General features: G+C 41.7%; 1 pseudogene; it reads right to left on the bottom strand.

Moving 5' to 3' along the window:
- LOC121774283 overlaps positions 1-24,136 on the bottom strand; it is a 94,260-nt pseudogene that overhangs the window by 34,779 nt on the left and 35,345 nt on the right.

Below are 24,136 nucleotides of genomic sequence, written 5' to 3'. Positions count from 1 at the left end.
TGAACAAGGCAACGAAAGACTTGGCAAATTCTTCGTCAGGAGGGAGTTTCACGCAGTAAAGGGTCAGCGAAGCTCAAAGGGTCCTAGGGAAGTTATTGAGTGCAAAGAAGGAGTACGACAATTCTAGGGATGGCTACAGCAGAGAAAGAATTGCTAGTGCCTTGTCTACTGACCAAGATCATAAGATAGAGCAAAAGATGGATTTGAAGATGGACGAATTGAAGAAGACACTCCTGAGCGCGATCGAGAAGAATGCACCATCACTTTCCCCAACTGGGAGCTACAAAGGTGCAGGGCAGGGAATTCAAGGGCAGGGCTATGATCAGCCCAATGATTTCGTCAATATGGAGCAAGTTAATGCTGTCGTGTACTACAATTCTAGTGGGCATTGGATCCAGGGAAGGCAGCGGGACGCACCATGGAGGGACCATCCGAACTTTCGATGGGGAGACGGGAACCAAAATCAAAACCAAGGTCCATGTCAGAATCAATACAACCTCCACGTGAACCAGAATCCCAACCGTGGCCCCGCAAATCCCGACCACCAGGCCAACTGGTCAGGAAGGAACCAACAAACCCATAACCAGAACCCGCAGAACCAAAACCCAAACCCTGTTTATGTACCACCCCACCAGAGAAACTTCCAAAATTACCAGAGTCAGCATAATCAAGGTTCCCAACATCAGCAAAACCAAAACCAGTTCCAAAGCCAGAACCATTTCCAAGGCCAGAACCAGAATCAATATCATCAAGACCAGTACAACCCTCCTGGCTAGTATAACCACTACCCATCTAACCAGAACCAGCAAAACTTCCAAAATTACCAACCCAACCAAAACCCCCAGTATAACCATCACCAAGGACCAAATCAGTCCCAATATCCTAACAGGTCGAGGAGATCTATGGAGGACCTGATGGGAGAATTGCTCGCTTCGCAGCAAAGTATCAAGGGTGAGTTGCAGTCCAATAATGAAGTAGTGCAGGGGATGCAGAATGCCCAGAAGGAGCATAAGGCGAACATAGACATGATGAATAGGCAATTGGTTCAGCTGGCGAGTTCAATGGGTGAAATGAAGGGAAATTCAGGAAAACTCCCATCTACATTCCATGTTCCTGAAAAGGCGAACGTGAGCAAGGTCACATTGCGGTCCGGTACAACCTATGAAGGACCCCAACCGAAGAAGTCCAACGGAGAGCCTAGTGGGACGAATATACTGAAGGATGTCGTCTCGGAGGGAGAGCTCAACAGACCTCTACCTCAGATGCAGTATCCATTCTTTTTGGATAAAGCACCATTGGAAAAGAATGAAACAAGAGGCGTACTGCCCAAGAGAGACCCTCCTAAGGAAACAGAACCCACGAAGGAGGCTCCAACCCAGAATGTACCCAAGGAAAACTCCGGGAAGGCTGTTGAAGGACCGACTGAAGAGGCGAAAGAGAAAAAACCATTCCCTTACCGGTTCGTGACCAAGAGGATGAAGGAAAACCCAGTGGATTACATGTCAATTTTTGGGAAGCTGGATATCACCATACCATTCCTCCAAGCCGTGAAGCTACCCCCGATTGGATAATTTATCAAAGAATTCATAGCCGAGAAAGCCCAGAAGGATGGGAAGATCATGGTGGAAGGGATAGTATCATCAATTGTGCAAGAAAAGCTACCACCCAAGAGAGCCGATCCAGGTATGTTTACTTTGACTATAACTATAGGAGATGTAAAAGTCGAGCATGCAATGTGTGACCTGGGAGCTTCTATTAATGTTATGCCTTTGTCAATCTATAATCGGTTGAAGGGAGTAACGTTGTCAAAACACTAGGGTGTTGATCCAACTGGCTGATAGATCATGCATAAGTCCTGAGGGTGTATTAAAAAATGTGTTGGTGAGAGTACATGATTTTACTTATCCTGCTGACTTTTACGTGATCAAGATGAGTGAGTCTGAAGCTAGGGAATCTAGTGGTATTTTGCTAGGGAGATCATTTTTGCGAACAGCCAAGACGATTGTAGATATGGCTGAAGGGACAATTTGCATTGATTTTCATGGAGAGAAGTTTACCTTTGTAACATCCCAAAAAAAATTAAATTAAATTTACTTTTATTTTAATATGTCGATTGGAAATTTCATTTATGAAATTTAATTGTTCCTACTTGATTGAGTTGACTATGTGGAATAAATTGTCATGAGTGATTTGGAATAAAGTGTTATTTATATTATTCAATGTGGGTGATTAATTAAGTAAATCATGCATTTTGTTCTAGCCAAATAAAGTGGCTATTTTCGGCCCCTCTCCAATTATTGGAAACTATATTCTCTTTCTTGGATTTTATTAATTGTTTTGGGATATTTATCTAAATTAAATCCAATTAAATCTTGCCACATTTTATTCCCTCACCCCAATTAAATTAAGAGTTGAATAATTTCATTGTGGAAATTTATTTAATTGTTACCTATTTTATGGAAGTATTTTCCTATAAAGAAATTACCAAATTTAAACCCTATTATTATTTAATTGAGGATTTAAATAATTTCCTTGTGCACCCTACTAATTTTGGCCCCCTCCTTTTATTTCCTATTTGGAGATTTAATTTATTTTGTTCCCTTGTTTATGGAATATACATCGTTTTATTTCCTAAATTTTGAATCTATTTATCTCCAAGTAAATACTAAATAATTTCCTTATTGAATTTCTATCCATAATTTTCGAAATACTTGTCTTCCTTTTAATTGTGGGATTTTATTTTATTGGCCTCTATTTTATTCCTCCACAATTAATTAATTAATGGGATTAAACCTAGGACTATATAATCACCTAAACTAAACCCTAGCCCCCACCTCCCTCATAAAATTTCGTGCCTCTCCTCCCCCTCTCCACATCCTCTCCAAAAACTTCCTCCACCATTGTTCTTGCTTCAATTGGAGTGGATTTTTCAAAAATTTCCGGTGAATCGTGTCAACGTTTGTTTCTACCGTTTGTTTTCTTGATTCAAGAAGGTATAACTAAGTCTTTCTTCTCATCTTCTTCATTGAAACTTCATTCTTGAATCCTACATGCATATAGAGGGTGTAGGATTGATAGATCGAAAATTTAATCGGTGGGAAAGTGTGATTTCATAAGAACTTTGATAGTTATGTGTTTTTTTTATTGAATTCATGTGAAGTTGAATTTGAATTAATTGGTGAATAATATAAGTTGTATGCAAATTGTGTATGAGGAACGTGTAAGCATGATTTGGTGTTTTCGAGCATGGAAAATCGGTGGTTGTGTTGTGGAAGTTTTAAAAACCCTATTTTCGAATTTGAACCAGAAATCTGTGATGCACGACCAGTGACTTATGATCTGTATTCGACCCATCAAACGAACGAATTTTGCTACGAAACTTTTTCTGAGTAAACCTCAAGGTGTTTTCTGTGTCTCGTGTAAATTTCAGGCCGTTTTATCGAAAAATGAATTTTTAATAAATTTGTGAAGTTGACTGCGCAAATCTGCCAGAAACGTGAGTTCTCGCCATGAATGTTTCGTTTTCTGTTTGACTGACCAAATGACCTCCGATCGATGTGATTCTTGAACTATATGAAAATTTGAAGTGTCTTCTGTGTTGTGTTAAATTTTCAGCCTTTTTGGGCATCGTATGAATTTATGGTGAATTTTTTTCAACTGAACTGCGCAATACTGTCAGAAATTGTATGTTCCGACCAGAGAGTTCAATATATGATATGACTAACTAAATGACGTTATTTCAGTGTGAATATTTTCATGGATAAACTTGAATGTGTCCTCTGTATTGTGACCAAAATTTATCATCTTTTGAGGTCGGGTGAATTTATGGTGATTTTTACAAAACGGTCGCGCAGTTCTGCCAGTTTTCTGCCTTGATAAAATGACACTTATTTTCAAGTTTAAAAGTATTGTATGATGTATGTATGTCCAAGGAACGTGCCTAATGATGTGATCACGGGTGATAAGTTGAAATATATTACGGTGTGTTTTTCCGTCTTTGTGACGAACTTTGGGTTGGGTTAATTGAGAAAAACGATGAGAGAGAAACGATAGGACAGGCATAGTAGTATGATTTTTGTGGAATGCTGACTTGTGTTGTCGTTGACAAGGGTGATTGTGTATTCGCGAACTCGAGGAACGAGAGTTGCCATAAGTTGGATTGTGAATTGTTAAGCGAACGAGGTGGGCTTTCTTTTCAAATCTCTTTATTTTTTCGAAAATACTATGTGGCGTTATAAGGGTGGTTTAACTTGTTATGTCATACCATGGTTTGTTTTGATTGAGATTGTGTGCCTGATGCCTAGTTCGTCTGAGTTTACTCCGTTAGGCTATATGGCTGTGTTGTGAAACGAATTCGGGTCTGAGTAGGGCCGCAAACCCTATCAGGCTGTGTACACTGGTGGGATCGTGAGCCGTCCTTGCTAGTCGGCCGGTCTCGTGGGCGAATATTGTGGCCACACTTTCGTCGCACATGGAATGATGATTGTGATTGATGGATTGTTGAGAAAGTGGGGAGATTATTTGACTGGCCAGTCTATGAAATGTTTTTGTGTTCTCGTGGTAATTTCTTAATCTCATATAAAAACTCGAGATCACTGATATGGATGACATAACTATATAAAATGTTTTCGGCATGAGCCCATTGAGTACAACAAGTACTCAGCCCTGCAATTTCTTTTAAAATTTTGCAGGTTGAGCAGGATGTTGCGAAGGATGTTGAGCTAGCCTTAGGACGCGTTGTGTCTTCATACATAGGCGTGATCCTTGACTCTCTTTAAACCTTATTTTCCGCTGCTATATTTTAAACTATGTCTCAAGACTTTAATCTTTTCGTACTGTGGTTGAACATGTATGGTTGTGTTAGGTTTTCACCAAGTAATTACGTTATCTTTTGAAAATGGTGTTCTCGTGAATTAAATTAAATGGTGTACTTTAGAAGTTAATTGGTTTTCTTTAAGTTATTTTCTCCGTTTTTTTCTTTTAAAAGTATTTATTATAAACCTTTTCTTAGTGATAGTAAAATTTTAACCTTAAACTTCTTTAAACTAAAATGTCTTTCTTCCTTTAAGTTAATTAGGATTTTCTTTTAAAAACGTTATCCATGCATGTCGGTCACGATCGCCGCATTTGTGGTACCCCTAGTATGGGCGGTCGTGACAGAGTGGTATCAGAGCTTTGTTCTTTCGCTCTGGTCTGAGAGTCTTCTTTCACTTTGAGTCTAAGTTAGTGAACCCTTTTTTACTAGAAGTGTCACGAAGGCTCAACATCCAAAGCATCAAGCTCAACCAAGGAAAGTATGGTATGTTTTAAGTTGTTGATGAAATGTGTGAACGATGTATAAAATTGACGATATGATGAGGATGTTTTGGGCAAAAGAATGCATGAGCAAGTAATTACGTGATGATGTGATTTTCATGATTGAAATTCGTTAATAAATGATGTGATGACATAAAGAAGTTGAATGTGAGCATGATTGGCATGATGATCTAAACACGTGTATAATGTGAAAACAATATCGTGATAGTATGAATATGTGGAATATGACAATATAATTTAAGCACGTGTTGTATGTACGAACATGATATTGGTATGGTATGAGTATGTGAGATATGAGCAAGATTGGCATGATGACCTATGTATGCGTTATGTGTGTGTAAGTGATATGACAAAAGCATATGAGCATAGGATGATGGAGTGTTTTACATGAAGGATGAAGGTTGATGAGTTGTTTTGAGCATGTTGAAATTTTTGAGAAAAAAAAAAACAATTAAAAAAAAAATGTTGTTTCAAACGTATATGTGAATATGTGAAGTGCATGAGTGTTTTGTTTGGAATACAAATGTGTTATGAGTTTTGAAAGATTTGCATGGTTTGATATGTAAAAGAGAAAAATGGAAAAATGATTTTGTGGTTGATGTTTTGTAATATTAATGACTAGTTGTTCTAGTGGAGTTTGATTGAGGAAAAATGTTTATGTTGTGAAACGTTCTTTCTTTTGGGAAAATTAATTGATCAATGGAAAATGTTGTGTTTATGAATTGTTTAAAAAAAATTAAAATTACCTTTTCATTTGAAAAATTGAGCCATGGAAGTGTGATGTTATGTATGTTATGAGGTGCGAAGTATGATGCGTCATTCTATGGAGTGTTTTATAAGAGTGATGAAAGTTGATGCGAAAGTACGTTTCAGTTTGAGTCAAAACTTTTACCTTAAAATTGAGATGTGGAAAAAAAAATTTGGAAAGTGTGAAAGTGTAAAGAAATTTTGTTTCAAAAATTTTGAATATAATGTGAAGTTCGAAAGTGTTTTGCTATGGGATGTGAAAATGTGGTGTGTTTATCTTGAGGTATGAATGACGTAAACTGAAGTAGATGATGATCTATGAGATGATGATTTGTGTTGTGAACTTAGAGTACCTAAAATATAAGCCTAGTTGACCGCGCGAATCGTAGTTCTAAGTTAAAAACTTAACAATTGCTTTTCCGAGCAATGAAACGTACGAGAATATGAGAGTTTAGGCAAACGCTTAAGTCAAGGTGCGAGACAAGAAGAACCGATGCTAAGAGATATTTTCATGCAACGACGGGCGATCATACTCGCGATTTAAAATAGTATAGTTTAATCTTGCGTAAGTGGAAGCACGAGGGAGATGATCTTCATACCCTTGTAAGGAGCACGAAGATGATAACAATGTCCAACGAGGATAGTCATTATGATATGCAAAGGATTTTATGAAGATATGGATTCCGACTATCATTATTAGCGGCAATGACATGAAGAATCTCAGCATGGAATCAACAGTTCTTAGAGCGACGTTACCAGTTTCGGCTTGCGAAAGATGAACAAGGAGGTGCGACTCTAATAGCTGGAACAAACTATTCTAATCAACAGTTCTTACTTGGATTATAAGAAGTTATCTTTCAGGACCTTTCAAATAGCCGTGAGCCATTGTCTATTTAACAGCTTGTTTCATTCACCCCTTGCAAGTGATGCATATTATTTCTTTTCCTCCATTGAGTCATAACTCACTTTCAATTCTTGGAAAGTGGTGTTGCCTTCATAACTTTGGACAATTGGATTGATTGTAGTCTTCTTTGACTTATTATTTATACGAACAATATTTTGACTTTGTGAGCCTTTGCTATTGAACTTCATTCCTAAGACTGCTTGCAGTTATGTCCTTCAATACAATCACGTTTCGCAGACATGTTTTCTGTGGGATAATTCTCTTGGAACTTTTGTTCAACTTTTCATTTGGTCACCATGTCTGTGTCAAGTTCTTTCTTACAGAGTGAAATTCTTTTGGTTCAGTTCCACTATGTGTACCCTTTCCATAATAGGACCTTTCTTTCTACAAAACAAAGTTAAGGCCTACATTCTGTTCCTTGCCTTAACAAACTTAATCCACTTGATTTTTGTTTTCAATAGCCCATTTGACTTTGATTTCCTTTCACAAACTTATGAACCCATTGATGTGATTTTGTCAGTCCATATTATGATTTTCCTTGAACCATGATCAGTACCTCATGCAACTGATCATTTCTTTTCCTCAACCCTTTAAGTCATTATCCATTGATGTGTGGACCTTTCAAATTTGGTCGAACAACTGAATTATCTTTTGGTAGTCTACTATGAGAATTGACATTTATTTGATTTCATCCCATATTGATGACCTATCTTATGTTCTTTCAAGCTCCGTGGGGATGATCATAACCAATTGTTATATTTCAAAATCGGTTCATATCCAAGTTAAGACTGTTTGACTAAAGTTTATGTTAGGAGAGTTAAGAGTAGTAGCTCGACTTTTACACGTCATGCCTTGGAGAGCGTTGATATAATTTTGGGAATGTATTGGCTTGCCGAGAACCACACGACTATTCACTGTAAAGGGAGACACATTACTTTTCAAGCCCCGGGCAAAGAGCCGACCATCTTATATGGGATCTCCATGAACCGACGAACCTCTATAATCTCTGCATTGCAAGCAACCACGATGGTAAGAAAAGGGCGTCCAACGTATCTTGTGTACTTGAACGGAGAGGAAAAGAAGGATTTGAGAGTGGAAGACGTGGCAGTAGTACAAGATTTTCCCGTTGTGTTTCCCGAAGCTTTATCTGGACCGCCATCCTATAGACAATTATAGTTCACTATTGATTTGGAACCAGGGTCTACGCCAGTATCGAAGGCGCTATACCGAATGGCCCTAAGGAATAGGCCGAGTTGAAGATACAGTTGCAAGAAATGTTAGACTTGGGTTTCATTTGACCCAGTGTGTCACCGTGGGGAGCGCCAGTTTTGTTCGTTAAGAAGAAGGATGGGACGATGAGGATGTGCATCGACTATCGTGAGCTCAACAAGATGACCTTGAAGAATAAGTATCCACTGCCAAGGATTGATGACTTATTTGACCAACTTCGAGGAGCGGGCGTATTCTCGAAAATGGATTTGAGATCAGGGTATCATCAACTAAAGGTCCGACGAGAGGATGTGCCTAAGACTGCTTTCCGCACTCGTTATGGCCATTATGAATTCGTCGTGATGCCATTTGGGCTGACCAACGCCCCGGCTGTCTTCATGGACTTGATGAACCGAGTTTTCCATGAGTATCTCGACAAGTTCATGTTAGTCTTCATCGACGATGTTTTAGTATACTCGAAGAACAAGGAGGAGCATGGATGGCATCTACAAACAGTGTTGGAAACGTTGCGAAATGAGAAGCTTTATGCCAAGTTTAGTAAGTGTGAGTTTTGGTTGACTCGAGGGAAATTTCTGGGTCATATTATGACGGCAAATGGAATTCAAGTAGACCCAGCAAAGGTCGAGGCCGTACAGAATTGGAAGTCGCCGAAAACGCCAAGTGAAATCCGCAGTTTCTGGGGATTGGCGGGATATTATCGACGCTTCATCGAAGGATTCTCTAAGATTGCGAGACCGATGACGCAACTACTAAAGAAGGGAATCAAGGTGGTTTGGACGCCAGAGTGTGAGGCGAGTTTCCAACTGTTGAAGGAGAAATTGACTACAGCCCCAGTCCTAGCGGTACCAGAACCCGACAAGGACTTCACCGTCTATACGGACGAGTCGAAAGTAGGACTAGGATGCGTGTTGATGCAAGATGGGAAGGTGATAGCATATGCTTCCCGACAGTTGAGACCGAATGAGTTGAATTTTCCGACGCATGATTTGGAGTTAGCAGCAGTGGTGCACGCACTGAAAATTTGGAGACATCATCTCTATGGAGTGAGATGTGAAATCTACACCGATCACAAGAGTCTCAAGTACTTCTTCGAGCAAAAAGAACTAAACGTGCGACAGCGACGTTGGTTAGAGATCGTGAAGGATTATGATTGTGGTATTAATTATCATCCGGGCAAGGCGAATGTGGTCGCCGACGCTTTGAGTAGGAAAAACCAACCACAATTGGCTTACTTCCTAACGCAAGAGGAAGCGTTGATTCACGAGTTTGACAAGATGAGATTGGAAATAGTGAAAGCTCCCGAGACGGTAGATGCAAGATTAGCGACGCTAGTGATTGAGCCAGATTGAGAACCAAGATCATAGAAGCCCAACGACGTGATGGAAAGTTGGAGGAGTTACGTGCAAAGGTGAGAGTCGAAAAGCTTGATCATTACCGCGAGGAGGCGGATAATGCTTTGACGTTCGATGGACGTTTGTGTGTGCCGAGCGATGAGGCGCTAAAGGAGGAGATTTTGAATGAAGCGCACGACACGCCTTACACCGCACACCCCGGAAGCACGAAGATGTATCGGGATTTGAAGCAACGGTTTTGGTGGAATGGAATGAAAGGGGACGTAGCGTCATATGTGGAACGATGTCTAGTATGCCAACAGGTGAAGGCCTTACACCAACGGCCATATGGGAAGTTACAACCTCTTGAGATTCCCGAATGGAAGTGGGAGCATCTAGCTATGGATTTCGTGACGGGTTTGCCAAAGTCACAGAAGGGCAACACCGCGATTTGGGTAATCATTGATCGACTTACTAAAAGCGCGCACTTCTTACCGATGAAGATTACTTATGGCGCGGACAAGTTAGCTAAGCTCTACGTGAGCGAGATTGTACGTTTGCATGGAGTGCCAAAGACCAATGTGTCCGACCACGATACGAAGTTCACATCAAAGTTTTGGATGAGTTTGCAACGAGAATTGGGCACACAACTAAACTTCAGCACTGCTTATCACCCGCAATCGGACGGGCAGTAAGAGAGGACGATTCAAACGCTTGAGGATATGTTGCCAGACGTTGTCTTAGATCGAGGGGAAAGTTGGGAAACTGTTCTACCGTTGGTTGATTTCGCCTACAACAATAGCTATCAAGCGACGATCGATATGGCTCCATATGAAGTCTTGTATGGCAGGAAGTGTCAATCCCCACTTTATTGGGATGAAGTTAGCGAGAGGAAGATGTTAGGACCCGACGCTATAAAGAAGATGACCGAAATTGTGCATCATATCCGCGCAAGGATCAAGGAAGCCCAAGATAGGCAGAAGTCGTATGCTGACGTGCGTCGAACGGAAATCAAATTCGACGTTGGTGACAAAGTGTTCCTGAAAGTATCCCCGACGAGAGGAGTTGTGAGACTTGGAGTGAAGGGCAAGCTGAAACCGCGTTTTGTAGGGCCGTACGAGATTATCGATGAAGTATGTCCTGTAGCATACCGTTTGGCGTTACCTCCCAGCTTTGGGAATGTGCACAACGTGTTCCATATGTCGCAGTTGCGCAAGTACGTGTTCAACCCCAACCATGTGATTCATCAAGAGAAGGTGATCCTTACCCCCGACATGAACTACGAGGAAAGGCCAGAGGCAATCTTAGATCAGAAGGTGCAATAGTTGCGAAACAAGTCAATAGCATCCGTGAAAATATGGTGGAAACACCATGGTTCCGAGGAAGCCACGTGGGAGTTAGAAGAAAGTATGAAAGAAAAATACCCCGAGTTGTTTATGTGAGACGGTCAAAATTTCGGGACGAAATTTCTGTTAAGAGGGGAAGGATGTAACATCCCAAAAAAAATTAAATTAAATTTACTTTTATTTTAATATGTCGATTGGAAATTTCATTTATGAAATTTAATTGTTCCTACTTGATTGAGTTGACTATGTGGAATAAATTGTCATGAGTGATTTGGAATAAAGTGTTATTTATATTATTCAATGTGGGTGATTAATTAAGTAAATCATGCATTTTGTTCTAGCCAAATAAAGTGGCTATTTTCGGCCCCCTCCAATTATTGGAAACTATATTCTCTTTCTTGGATTTTATTAATTGTTTTGGGATATTTATCCAAATTAAATCCAATTAAATCTTGCCACATTTTATTCCCTCACCCCAATTAAATTAAGAGTTGAATAATTTCCTTGTGGAAATTTATTTAATTGTTACCTATTTTATGGGAGTATTTTCCTATAAAGAAATTACCAAATTTAAACCCTATTATTATTTAATTGAGGATTTAAATAATTTCCTTGTGCACCCTACTAATTTTGGCCCCCTCCTTTTATTTCCTATTTGGAGATTTAATTTATTTTGTTCCCTTGTTTATGGAATATACATCGTTTTATTTCCTAAATTTTGAATCTATTTATCTCCAAGTAAATACTAAATAATTTCCTTATTGAATTTCTATCCATAATTTTCGAAATACTTGTCTTCCTTTTAATTGTGGGATTTTATTTTATTGGCCTCTATTTTATTCCTCCACAATTAATTAATTAATGGGATTAAACCTAGGACTATATAATCACTTAAACTAAACCCTAGCCCCCATCTCCCTCATAAAATTTCGTGCCTCTCCTCCCCCTCTCCACATCCTCTCCAAAAACTTCCTCCACCATTGTTCTTGCTTCAATTGGAGTGGATTTTTCAAAAATTTCCGGTGAATCGTGTCAACGTTTGTTTCTACCGTTTGTTTTCTTGATTCAAGAAGGTATAACTAAGTCTTTCTTCTCATCTTCTTCATTGAAACTTCATTCTTGAATCCTACATGCATATAGAGGGTGTAGGATTGATAGATCGAAAATTTAATCGGTGGGAAAGTGTGATTTCATAAGAACTTTGATAGTTATGTGTTTTTTTTATTGAATTCATGTGAAGTTGAATTTGAATTAATTGGTGAATAATATAAGTTGTATGCAAATTGTGTATGAGGAACGTGTAAGCATGATTTGGTGTTTTCGAGCATGGAAAATCGGTGGTTGTGTTGTGGAAGTTTTAAAAACCCTATTTTCGAATTTGAACCAGAAATCTGTGATGCACGACCAGTGACTTATGATCTGTATTCGACCCATCAAACGAACGAATTTTGCTACGAAACTTTTTCTGAGTAAACCTCAAGGTGTTTTCTGTGTCTCGTGTAAATTTCAGGCCGTTTTATTGAAAAATGAATTTTTAATAAATTTGTGAAGTTGACTGCGCAAATCTGCCAGAAACGTGAGTTCTCGCCATGAATGTTTCGTTTTCTGTTTGACTGACCAAATGACCTCCGATCGATGTGATTCTTGAACTATATGAAAATTTGAAGTGTCTTCTGTGTTGTGTTAAATTTTCAGCCTTTTTGGGCATCGTATGAATTTATGGTGAATTTTTTTCAACTGAACTGCGCAATACTGTCAGAAATTGTATGTTCCGACCAGAGAGTTCAATATATGATATGACTAACTAAATGACGTTATTTCAGTGTGAATATTTTCATGGATAAACTTGAATGTGTCCTCTGTATTGTGACCAAAATTTATCATCTTTTGAGGTCGGGTGAATTTATGGTGATTTTTACAAAACGGTCGCGCAGTTCTGCCAGTTTTCTGCCTTGATAAAATGACACTTATTTTCAAGTTTAAAAGTATTGTATGATGTATGTATGTCCAAGGAACGTGCCTAATGATGTGATCACGGGTGATAAGTTGAAATATATTACGGTGTGTTTTTCCGTCTTTGTGACGAACTTTGGGTTGGGTTAATTGAGAAAAACGATGAGAGAGAAACGATAGGACATGCATAGTAGTATGATTTTTGTGGAATGCTGACTTGTGTTGTCGTTGACAAGGGTGATTGTGTATTCGCAAACTCGAGGAACGAGAGTTGCCATAAGTTGGATTGTGAATTGTTAAGCGAACGAGGTGGGCTTTCTTTTCAAATCTCTTTATTTTTTCGAAAATACTATGTGGCGTTATAAGGGTGGTTTAACTTGTTATGTCATACCATGGTTTGTTTTGATTGAGATTGTGTGCCTGATGCCTAGTTCGTCTGAGTTTACTCCGTTAGGCTATATGGCTGTGTTGTGAAACGAATTCGGGTCTGAGTAGGGCCGCAAACCCTATCAGGCTGTGTACACTGGTGGGATCGTGAGCCGTCCTTGCTAGTCGGCCGGTCTCGTGGGCGAATATTGTGGCCACACTTTCGTCGCACATGGAATGATGATTGTGATTGATGGATTGTTGAGAAAGTGGGGAGATTGTTTGACTGGCCAGTCTATGAAACGTTTTTGTGTTCTCGTGGTAATTTCTTAATCTCATATAAAAACTCGAGATCACTGATATGGATGACATAACTATATAAAATATTTTCGGCATGAGCCCATTGAGTACAACAAGTACTCAGCCCTGCAATTTCTTTTAAAATTTTGCAGGTTGAGCAGGATGTTGCGAAGGATGTTGAGCTAGCCTTAGGACGCGTTGTGTCTTCATACATAGGCGTGATCCTTGACTCTCTTTAAACCTTATTTTCCGCTGCTATATTTTAAACTATGTCTCAAGACTTTAATCTTTTCGTACTGTGGTTGAACATGTATGGTTGTGTTAGGTTTTCACCAAGTAATTACGTTATCTTTTGAAAATGGTGTTCTCGTGAATTAAATTAAATGGTGTACTTTAGAAGTTAATTGGTTTTCTTTAAGTTATTTTCTCCGTTTTTTTCTTTTAAAAGTATTTATTATAAACCTTTTCTTAGTGATAGTAAAATTTTAACCTTAAACTTCTTTAAACTAAAATGTCTTTCTTCCTTTAAGTTAATTAGGATTTTCTTTTAAAAACGTTATCCATGCATGTCGGTCACGATCGCCGCATTTGTGGTACCCCTAGTATGGGCGGTCGTGACAACCTTTGATATCAATGAGGCCATGAAAAAGCCTATCGATTCTGAAAATCTATGCTATGTGGATGTAATTGACCCCCTAGTCCAATATTTTCTTGAGACTGAATTATTGCAGGAAAAGCTACAAGCATTGGATGTATATGGGCAGGCTGATGTAGAGACAGCTGCATGGTGTGACCTGATGAGTAGCCAAGGGTTAACTGATGAAGAGATAGAAGGAGCTATTAAGGACTTCTGCCAGAAATCAGAATTTATTGGAGCCGCAGGGGCTAAGCTACCAGTCAGTACAGATGAATTTTCAGAGGGAGAATTAGAAAAGGAAGGGGATGCTGCAAGGAACCCTCTACCAGCAGACACACTTCTCCCACAAGTTGAATGAAGAAGTTACCAGCAACCCTGAAGTATGCCTTTCTCGGGGAGGAAAATTCATATCTGGTGATCATAAGCAGCAGCCTGACAAAGGAGCAAGAAGCAAGGCTACTGGCCGTCCTAGGCAGGAACAAGAAAGCAATTGGATGGAGCCTTACAGATTTGGTGGGAATAAGCCTTGACGTCTGCATGCATCATATTAGGCCAGAAGAAGGGGCAAAGGCACATTGAGATTCGCAGAGAAAGGTGAATCCCAACATGCGGGAGGAAATATTGAAGGAAATCTTGAAGTTGTTGTCATTAGGGATTATCTATTCGGTGCCTGATAGCGAGTGGGTCAGCCCTGTGCACATGGTTCCCAAGAAGTCCGGGATTCAGGTGGTTCAAAATGAGAGGAATGAGCTGATACCGACAAGGCTAGTCACTGGTTGGCGGATGTGCATAGATTACCGCAAGCTGAACGCCGCGACCAGGAAAGATCACTTCCCTCTACCGTTCATCGACCAGATGTTGGAACGACTGGCTGGGAAGAAGTACTTTTGTTTTTTGGATGGGTACAGCGGGTATTTTCAAATCTACGTGAACCCTGAAGACCATGATAAAACCACCTTCACCTGCCCGTTTGGAACCTATGCGTACAGACGCTTGTCGTTCGGACTTTGCAATGCTCCGGAAACATTTCAGCGATGCATGATGAGCATATATTCCGATCTAATTGATTAGTGTATAGAAATATTCATGGATGACTTCACAGTCTACGGAGACTCTTTCGACTCATGCCTTCGTCATTTAGATGTAGTCTTGGAGAGGTGTCGAGCGAAGAGCCTAGTCTTGAATTTTGAGAAGTGTCATTTCATGGTCCAGGTGGATCAGGCCAAAGTGGACGTCATTTCCAAACTACCGTTCCCTACTGACCAGAAGGAAATAAGGGGTTTTCTGGGGCACGCGGGGTTTTATCACTGATTTATTAAAGACTTCGCCAAAATTGCCCAACCCCTTACCAAACTTCTTCAAAACGAAGTGGAATTCAATTTTGACGAACAGTGCAAGACTACTTTCAACCTCCTCAAAGAGAGGTTGATATCTGCACCCATTATCCGGGCTCCTGACTGGGATCATCCGTTCGAAGTCATGTGTGATGCCAGCGACTATGCAGTAGGAGCTGTGCTGGGTCAGAAGATCAAGGGAAGAAGGTATGTAATTTTCTATGCGTCTAAAACTTTAAATCAAGCCCAAAGGAATTATGATACCACTGAGAAGGAAATGTTGGCCGTGTTTTATTCATTCGAGAAGTTTCGGCAGTACTTGTTGGGATCCAAGGTCATCGTTTATACTGACCATGCAGCCATTAAGTACCTGGTTACCAAGAAAGAATCCAAACCCCGTTTGATCCGATGGGTACTCCTGTTACAAGAGTTAGATTGGGAGGTAGAAGACAAGAAAGGGGACGAAAACAAAGTTGCGGATCATTTGAGCAGGATAGTGCAAGATGGGAGCAGCGAGGAAGTACGAGATCGATTCCCTGAGGAACACTTGTATGAAATGATTTTCGCCGCCATAAAAATTGACTGGGAAGAAGTGATGAAGCTTACTGGCCAAGATGTGACAGAAAAAAGAAAGGAAAAAATAGGACATGAGCCATGGTATGCGGACCTAGCCAACTACTTAGTTTCAGGAGAGGTTCCAGAAGTGCCGAACGTCACCAAAGCTCAAAGAATGAAGATCAAGAGTGAAGCGAAATACTACTTTGGGACGACCCGTATCTCTGGAGGTTAGGGGCAGATCAAGTGATAAGAAGGTGCGTTCCGGACTGGGAGCAGAGAGACGTATTGACGCATTGCCACTCTTTGGCATGTGGAGGACACTTTGGTCCCAAGAAGACGGCAAGAAAGATTCTGGATAGCGGATTTTATTGGCCAACCCTCAACAAAGATGCCTACGAATTCTGTAGAGATTGTGAGCGTTGTCAACTGACCGGTGGAATATCAGCACGAGATGAAATGCCACAAGTCCCGATCATTGTTTGTGAGTTGTTCGACATATGGGGGATGGATTTCATGGGGCCTTTTCCCTCGTCGTATGGGAACTTGTATATCTTAGTTATAGTTGACTACGTCTCCAAGTGGGTAGAAGCCAAGGCCACGAGCACGTGTGAAGCAAGAGAGGTTGCCAAGTTCCTCAAAAGTAACATTTTCAGTCGGTTCGGAGTACCAAAGGCCATAATATCCGATCAAGGCACCCACTTCTGTAACCGCACCATCGAAGCCTTGATGAAGAAGTACGGTGTGCACCACAGATTATCTAGCCCCTACCATCCGCAAGCAAACGGTCAAGCCGAGATCTCTAACCGAGAGATAAAGAAGATTCTGGACAAAACCGTCAGTCCTTCTAGGAAAGACTGGAGCGTGAGGTTAGAGGATGCTCTATGGGCATATCGGACAGCCTATAAAACTCCTATAGGAATGTCCCCATATAGAATCGTTTTCGGAAAGATGTGCCACTTACCCGTCGGGATTGAGCACCGAGCATACTGGGCAGTACAGCAAGTAAATGTGGATGCTACAGCCTGTGAACAGGAAAGGAAGCTGCTGTTGCAGAAGTTAGAGGAACATAGATTGGAGTCGTTCGACTCAGCCATGTGGTACAAAGAGAGAACCAAGTTGTGGCACGAAAGGAATCTGAGGACCAAGGATCTCCATGTTGGGCAAAAAATACTACTTTTCCAGTCGAGCCTGAAGCTCATGCCTGGGAAGCTCAAGTCGAAGTGGACAGGGCCTTATGTCATCACTACACTCCGTTCTAATAGAGCAGTGGAGATTTCAGGGAGTCTTCCTAACTCTGAACCTTTTATTGTGAATGGGCATAGGCTAAAGGTATTTAGGGACAATAGTGATATGGCTGTGGTGGACGAGATTCCACTGCAACCACATACTCAGGTTTCATACTGACCGGTAGGAGAGGGAGTGGAATTCCTCTGGGCTAGCTCCTTTTAGCGTAATTTACATATGCTGACAAAGTAGAATTCCAATTTTCCTAAGAGAGGTGTAAATAGTGCAAATATGTAGTAGTTAATTTAATCTTTGCCTTTTAGTTAATTTTAAGAAAACCTAAAAATATTTTCGGACCTTAACTATTAATTTGGAGTATATACTGACCATCAGAATCCCATTTTGGTGAAACTCCTATTTTATTTAAGTGTCCTTTTTTTTACTTTGTTTCTAATCTAGGAAAATATAGGGGGGAATCATTAAAGGGCCAAATTTGAATTGGGACTTTGTTGCAGCTTTTGCAGTGTGACAGTGGCTGGCAGAGCGCGTGTGCAGAAATGGACAGACGACGTCCAATCAGGAAGTAGCGCGCTCAACCGCCTCCCACACGAATCGACGCCAACCTGGAAACCGCTTATAGCCGGTTACAAACCCTCAACTACCCATTCTACTCTTAAAACCACACCGTCTCCCCCATTTCATTTCAAAACCCTCACCTGCAATTTCTCTCTGCAAAATTTCTCACCATCTCTCCACAAACACCAAACCCCCACATTACACACAGAAAATCAAAGATCTAAGCCATGGGAATGAAAGCATGGGCAAAGAAAATCAAACCCACTTCAACCTTAAGGGAAGAAACTCCAGAATCACCATCGCGGCGGGAAGGACGGCCGCCGAGCCCACAACCAGAACCGCAACTACCGGAGCCGACTCCTCAGGCGCCAACAATGGTCTCCTTAGATGCAATGGCGAAATTCCTTCGATAGCAGGACCCTAATAGAGATTGGGCGGCGGCGCTGGCCGGTTTCAGCCAAGTCGGGGGAAAATCGAGCACAACTGGAAAAGCCCCGGCATAAACTGCAGCAGAACCGATCGTGCAGCCCACCGTACAACCACCCATTTCCATTCCGACTTCATCAAAAATTGCACCGGAAGGGGAACCTCCCTCGGCAACCTAACCCTCGGAATCCGCCCAAACTTCTCAACGAAGCGACTCAACGGATGTTGACCCCATCTCGGCCTACTACGATTCTGACCCAGAGGAAAGGGAAGCGAGAAGAAGAAAGGAGGAAAAGAGCCAGAAGGGAGGCGACGAACCAGAGAAAACGCCGACAGCGGAGCCCATTCCTCAAGAAACAGCGAGAGAAGAGATAGATCTAAATGAGACGGCCAAAAAGCAGGGCCTAATGACTGATGAAGAATTTCAAGCTCTTCTGGATGAAGTAAATCGGACGGAAGATGGTACCGCCACGATGGCTGAGGGTCTAGACCTCGCATCAAGGGCAGTAAAAGAGGGTAAGAAGGACGATGGAGAGAACAACTCAGAAGGCCTAGCCGAACGGCCAGTAGACAAAGTGGTGGGAGGCCAAACTAGAGAAGAAGAGACAGAGTCAACAACTCCCCAGGCGGAGGCGGGGAAGAGTAATGTGCATATCGAGGATGAGAAAACAGTTGCAAGAACAGAGGTACCCGGACCAGTGGTACCGCCAGTGATTAAACCAAAAGCTGTCAAGAGGAAGTTGGTGTTGAAGGGCGATCCTAGGTCAGAATAGCCAAAGCCGAAGAGGGTGTCGCAAAGATGCTTAGGGAAGTGGGCATCCAGTAAAGCAAAGGTAAACACAGAGGCAGATTAGGTGGAGATCTTGAGTGATGAGGAAAGGGCTACTCCCACAAAACCTGGGGAGGAGTTTTTACCTACTACTGACTTAGAGGATACTACAAGGGAAAACGAAGCGGTCTCTCCAACACTGAGTGGCCAAGGTAAAGAGGCTGACGGGATGGCTGAGGGTCTGGACCTCGCATCCAGGTCAATAGGCCACAAGGAGACCAGTCCCACTGCCCAGGATCAATTTTCAACACAAGCTGAGAAGGAACCCGAAGAAGAGAAAGACGAGGATGATGGAGAGGAAGCTAGATACCGTGCAAAGAGAAAACGGAAGGGGAAGGCCCCTATGAAGAAGAAGCCCAGCAACAAGAAGCCACGTACAGTGAACACTGGCATAGTCATTACTGAGTCAGTTCAACGAGCCCAGGAACACCGGAGGGAACAAAGTGATAGCGAATACGCTGTCTGTGAAGAGTCAGAATCGGACAGTGATATTTCCTTGGAAAATGAAGAGTACAGTGAGCAACAGCTTCCGCACGATCATCGGGAGCTAGTACATCCCCCGGTAGAGAGACTGAGGTACTGACGCTGGACAGTGGACCTTACTAATGATCTGGTGGAGGAGATGAAGCTATTCGACTCGAAGGAGCTACAAAAAGTTTTCGATAGCAAGGATGAAGGGAGTAAGCAAGTGAAGAGCGGAAAGGTACTTCATATTCCTTCTTTAGATGAGTTGGGTGCCCGCGAGCAGTTTCTCTCTTATTTGCATGCGTTAGGATTCGAATGGTTGTTGGAGAATGGGAATCCGAACATCAGTGTTAGGTTAGCAAAGGAGTTCTTTACCACATTCCGATTTAGGGTCACAACAGATTTGGATGAGGTTTCTATAAGCTTCCGTCTGTTTGGAGGGGAAATAAGTATGAATCTGATTGAGTGGACAGTAAGGTTAGGGATGTGCAGTCTGGAGGAGGCGATAGGATCGGAGTGGCGGAGCAGAGAACGGGGAATTCCCAGTAGACACGTAGACTTCGAGCCCCATGAGGTATGGGAGGAGTTAACTCACCCAGCCTCTGGGGAATTTGCATCCACTCACTCTCGCTCAATCCATTTCAATAACCCAATCCTACGCCTAGTCCAGCTTCACTTGGACTTCAATTTGTTGGGGCAGTCGAACTCCGCGGTAAGAACATCAATGACAGAGTTATACCTTCTGTGGTGCGCGAAGCGCGGAAGGAAATTACATCTAGGATTTTGGACAGCGTACCAATTCCATCTAATTGCCACCCACCCAGCGACAAACCTCGCTCTCTGCCATATCTTGGGAGTGTTCGTCAGAAACAACATTATCATCACAGAGGCTGAAGGCTTATCTCCCCAGATCATGGTAGACCCCCCAGGGTTGTTTGACACCCCATTTTTCATCCGGACAAATGATGTGTACATGAGACAAGGAGTACCACTGTTTTACGCGATGGGTGAGGAAGCTATACCGACTGGGAGATCTGCAGCACATCCGGGAATGCGAGATCAAGAGCAGAGACAGGAGAGGCTAGAGAAGGCAGTGGAAGAGTTGGCTGAAGAGAATCGACAGGCTAGGGCGGAATTGGCTCGCCTGACTAACGTGATGGAAGGAATTCTGAAGGAATTAGCGGAAGAAAAGCTAGTGAGAGAAGCCGGACCGAGTGGCCACGGAGGCCGAACTAATGAACCACGAGTATCAGAGGAGGTAATACCCGAGACGGAAGAAGCAGAGCAGAAAGAAAAGGCGGAACAAGAGGAATCTGAGGAGGAACCATCCGGAAACGAGGAAGAGGATTTGGAGGAACCACCTGCACCAGTCCCTGCACCGAGGAGGAGCAGGAGAAACGCGTGACCACCACCCCACCTGACAAGTAAGTTTTTCTTAAGTTTTAGTTTTTCATTTTTCATTTTTTTGTGTTTTTTTTTAGGTAATATAATCTGTGTAGTATGTGAGAAAACCCCTTTCATAACACTTAGCCTATATAATAGTCTAAGTGTGAGAAGTAAAAGGTTTGTTATCTTGACGCATGTGTTCGTGTTTTCTTTGTTTTCGTGTGTATGTAGCTCACACTTAGCCTACTGCGTAGTCTAAGTGTGAGGAGTTTTTGTATATATGTGTTTGTGTTTGTTGGGTTCTGTTTAGGTTTTAACATTCTCCCACTTAGCCTATTATATATAGTCTAAGTGTGAGAAGTTTTTAATAGAAGCATGTGTTTTCTTATTTGGTATGTCTGTATGTCAGTCATACTAGCCATTACCTTTTCCACTTCACAGCTCTATCTGAGGGCAGACACTTGTGAAGTGGGAGGGGGGATGCAATGGCCAGTATGACATATGTACATATGTGTCTTCTGTGTTTGTATTATTGTCTTTCCAGGTCTAGTTTTTAGGTCTGTTATACGTGTTTATTGGGCTTAAAACTCAACTGTCTCGAGCTGACGGTGAGGGGAATCGAAGGAGATAAGACATGCTGGAAAATGGAAACCACCCCCCTTAGTATCTCCTAGTCAGTATAGATGATGCGAGTATGAGAGAAAAGCCCATACTTAGAGCCAAACACAAAAGCCCTCTTAAAATGTGAGTTAAAAGCCTAAAGTAGAACCACTTTCCACTAATTCAGAAAAGAAAATAGTGGCTGCCACAAGTTGCCTAGGGTGAAGTGACCGCTTGTAGCAAACACTGAAGGCAGTAGGAAACCCCCCCCAAAAAAAACACCATGTAGAACCCCACTTTCTAGCCGTATATACCCAGATATAACCCCTAGCCACTGGACTGTTGTGTGCAAGGCATGAGGCAAGGAGGCCACTGGCCAGAAGGACATACAAGAAAGAAACCAACTGGAGCAAGAAAGAGAGAGACAAGGAGCAAATGACCAGGACGAGATTCCAGGCCCCAAAAAGATAAGAATGAATAAGGGTGGCGAAGCCACAGAAGAAAATGAGAAAATGCGAAGAAAATGGTCGAAAATATTTGACCACAAAAAGAAGAGAAGGAATAAGGGTGCCAAAGCCACAAGGAGCTACTGACCAGTTGGAAGTCAAAGTCAGAAACGCCGGCCGAAGGAAGCAACAACCAAGAGCCCCAAGTGCACACAGTTCCCCCACATCAAAATAAAGTAGTAGTTTTAGAACTTTAGAGCCTTAGGGACAACCACCCCAAACACGACAAACCAATAGCCCCGTTACAAGCCTTTAAGACCTTCAGGAGCTGCACGTGAAATTCGAGTCCAAAGCATCCGTGGTTTAGCATATTGAGAGAAAACAGTCCTAGCATCCCTGGTGAGGAATGAGTGACTGAGCGAATCCAGTGTGTGGCCACGAGTATGGGTGATCTTGACGAGCAGATGTACTGACTGGAAAGGAAAAGGGGGGGCGGCAGAAGTTCAAGGCTGTCTAAGGCCGGATTGCACCTGATCTCAAGGGGAGAGATGGTTGAAAATATAGCTCGATTGATGCATTAATGTGTTTAAGTGTTTTTTTTCTTTTGTTTTTTTATGTGTGTTTGTCTTTGTTTTAGTGTTTTTCTTTGAGTCATAGTTTAGGGTCTAGGTTAGGATAGAGTCGGTCAGGGGTGTAACCAGCCTAGAATTCGACTTACTTCTTTTGTTTGTTCTTCACGCTTGAGGACAAGCATGGGGTAAGTGTGAGCAGTTTGATAAGTCGTATTCTAGGCCTTGGTTACTGGTCAGTATAATGTGCATAATTGGAATATATCTGCAAAACAGTTGCTAAAGTGTGCAGGGAAAGTGTTCTAGCCAGTATGGGAATGTTCGGATAATTCAGGTAAAAAGGGCGTCAGTAGGGTGCAATACTGACCAGGATGCATGCCAAAAAGGCTCGAGATGGAGAAGAAGGATAGCTGGGAAAATCAGCCGCAAGCAAGGGGCAAAAGAGTCATTTAATGAAAAGCGTCTACCCTAAAAATCAAGGGAGGCCACCCTATAAAAGAAGCCACTTGGAGAGAGAATCATCATCAATTAGTTCATCAACTCCTACGCTTAGTTAGAAATCTCTCTTCGGTAGATCAATCCTTCAGCATTATCTTTCATATTCTCGTTCCTCGCCACAACCATGGTCACCTGAAGCTCAGCAGTTCACCGGAGTTCCACATCCTCTCGTTCTAGTCAGCGTGTTTTGTAGTGTTAACAGTTTCATTGCCCGAAGTGGCAAAACAATCTTTACTTGCTTTCTTAGTTAATCGCACTTTGTTTTCTTACGTTGGATCTGTTGCACGTTCAATATTTGCTTACTTTAAAGTCTTAGTTGCGATCCAAACGATTTTATGATACAAAGCTGTTTTTCTGCATCGGTTCTTGTTTGATTTCGTTCTTTTCTGCCTAGATAGCTTAGATCCAGTTGTTACGGTAATTTCCAGTTGTTGCGAGCATGTTTTCATTTCCGAGTTGATAGATCTGAGTTTATGAGTTCAGTTTGCTGTTAGATTTTAGATCTGAAATGGTTAAGTGTGAAGGCCTAGTTTACGTAGTTTCTGCCACCTTGCATGTCACCCAGTAAGTTTAGTTGCAGTTTCGGTGTTGGATCTTTTGATTTGAAGTTTTAATTGTAGATCTGTGTTCATGAAGTTGTTAATCTGTGTTAACTATGGTGATAAGTCTGGATTTGCTTATCTGAATTGATTCTTATTGAAGAAGAATACATCCCTATCCACTTTGGGACCACTTTTGCTTTTTAACCACTTTTACTTTTGTCCTTACTTTTCAGCTGTTACTTTTCAGATCTGTAGGCCTAGTCACCTAATTACCTCTTTTTCCTCTGATATTTCGTTTAGCCTTTTATAGTAAACTCGTGCTTTCCATATGTTTCTGAAACATCATGTTCCCCACTCTCACGTACACAGCCGCCTGTCAAACATCTCTCCCACCTCTTAATCTGTAGAGTACCATCTCAAATTCCAGCCTAGATTAAGTCTCAACCCAAAGCGTGGTAGCTAACCAACCCTTCCAGAATATCACCACGATACCCAAACGCATCATCTCTATGGGATTCGACCCTTACGTCCACTATACTAGTCAGTAGAAGTG

The sequence above is a fragment of the Salvia splendens genome, chromosome 17 (assembly GCF_004379255.2).
Source record: "Salvia splendens isolate huo1 chromosome 17, SspV2, whole genome shotgun sequence".
NCBI classification, from domain to species: Eukaryota; Viridiplantae; Streptophyta; class Magnoliopsida; order Lamiales; family Lamiaceae; genus Salvia; species Salvia splendens.
This window is presented reverse-complemented; position numbering and strand designations above follow the sequence as displayed.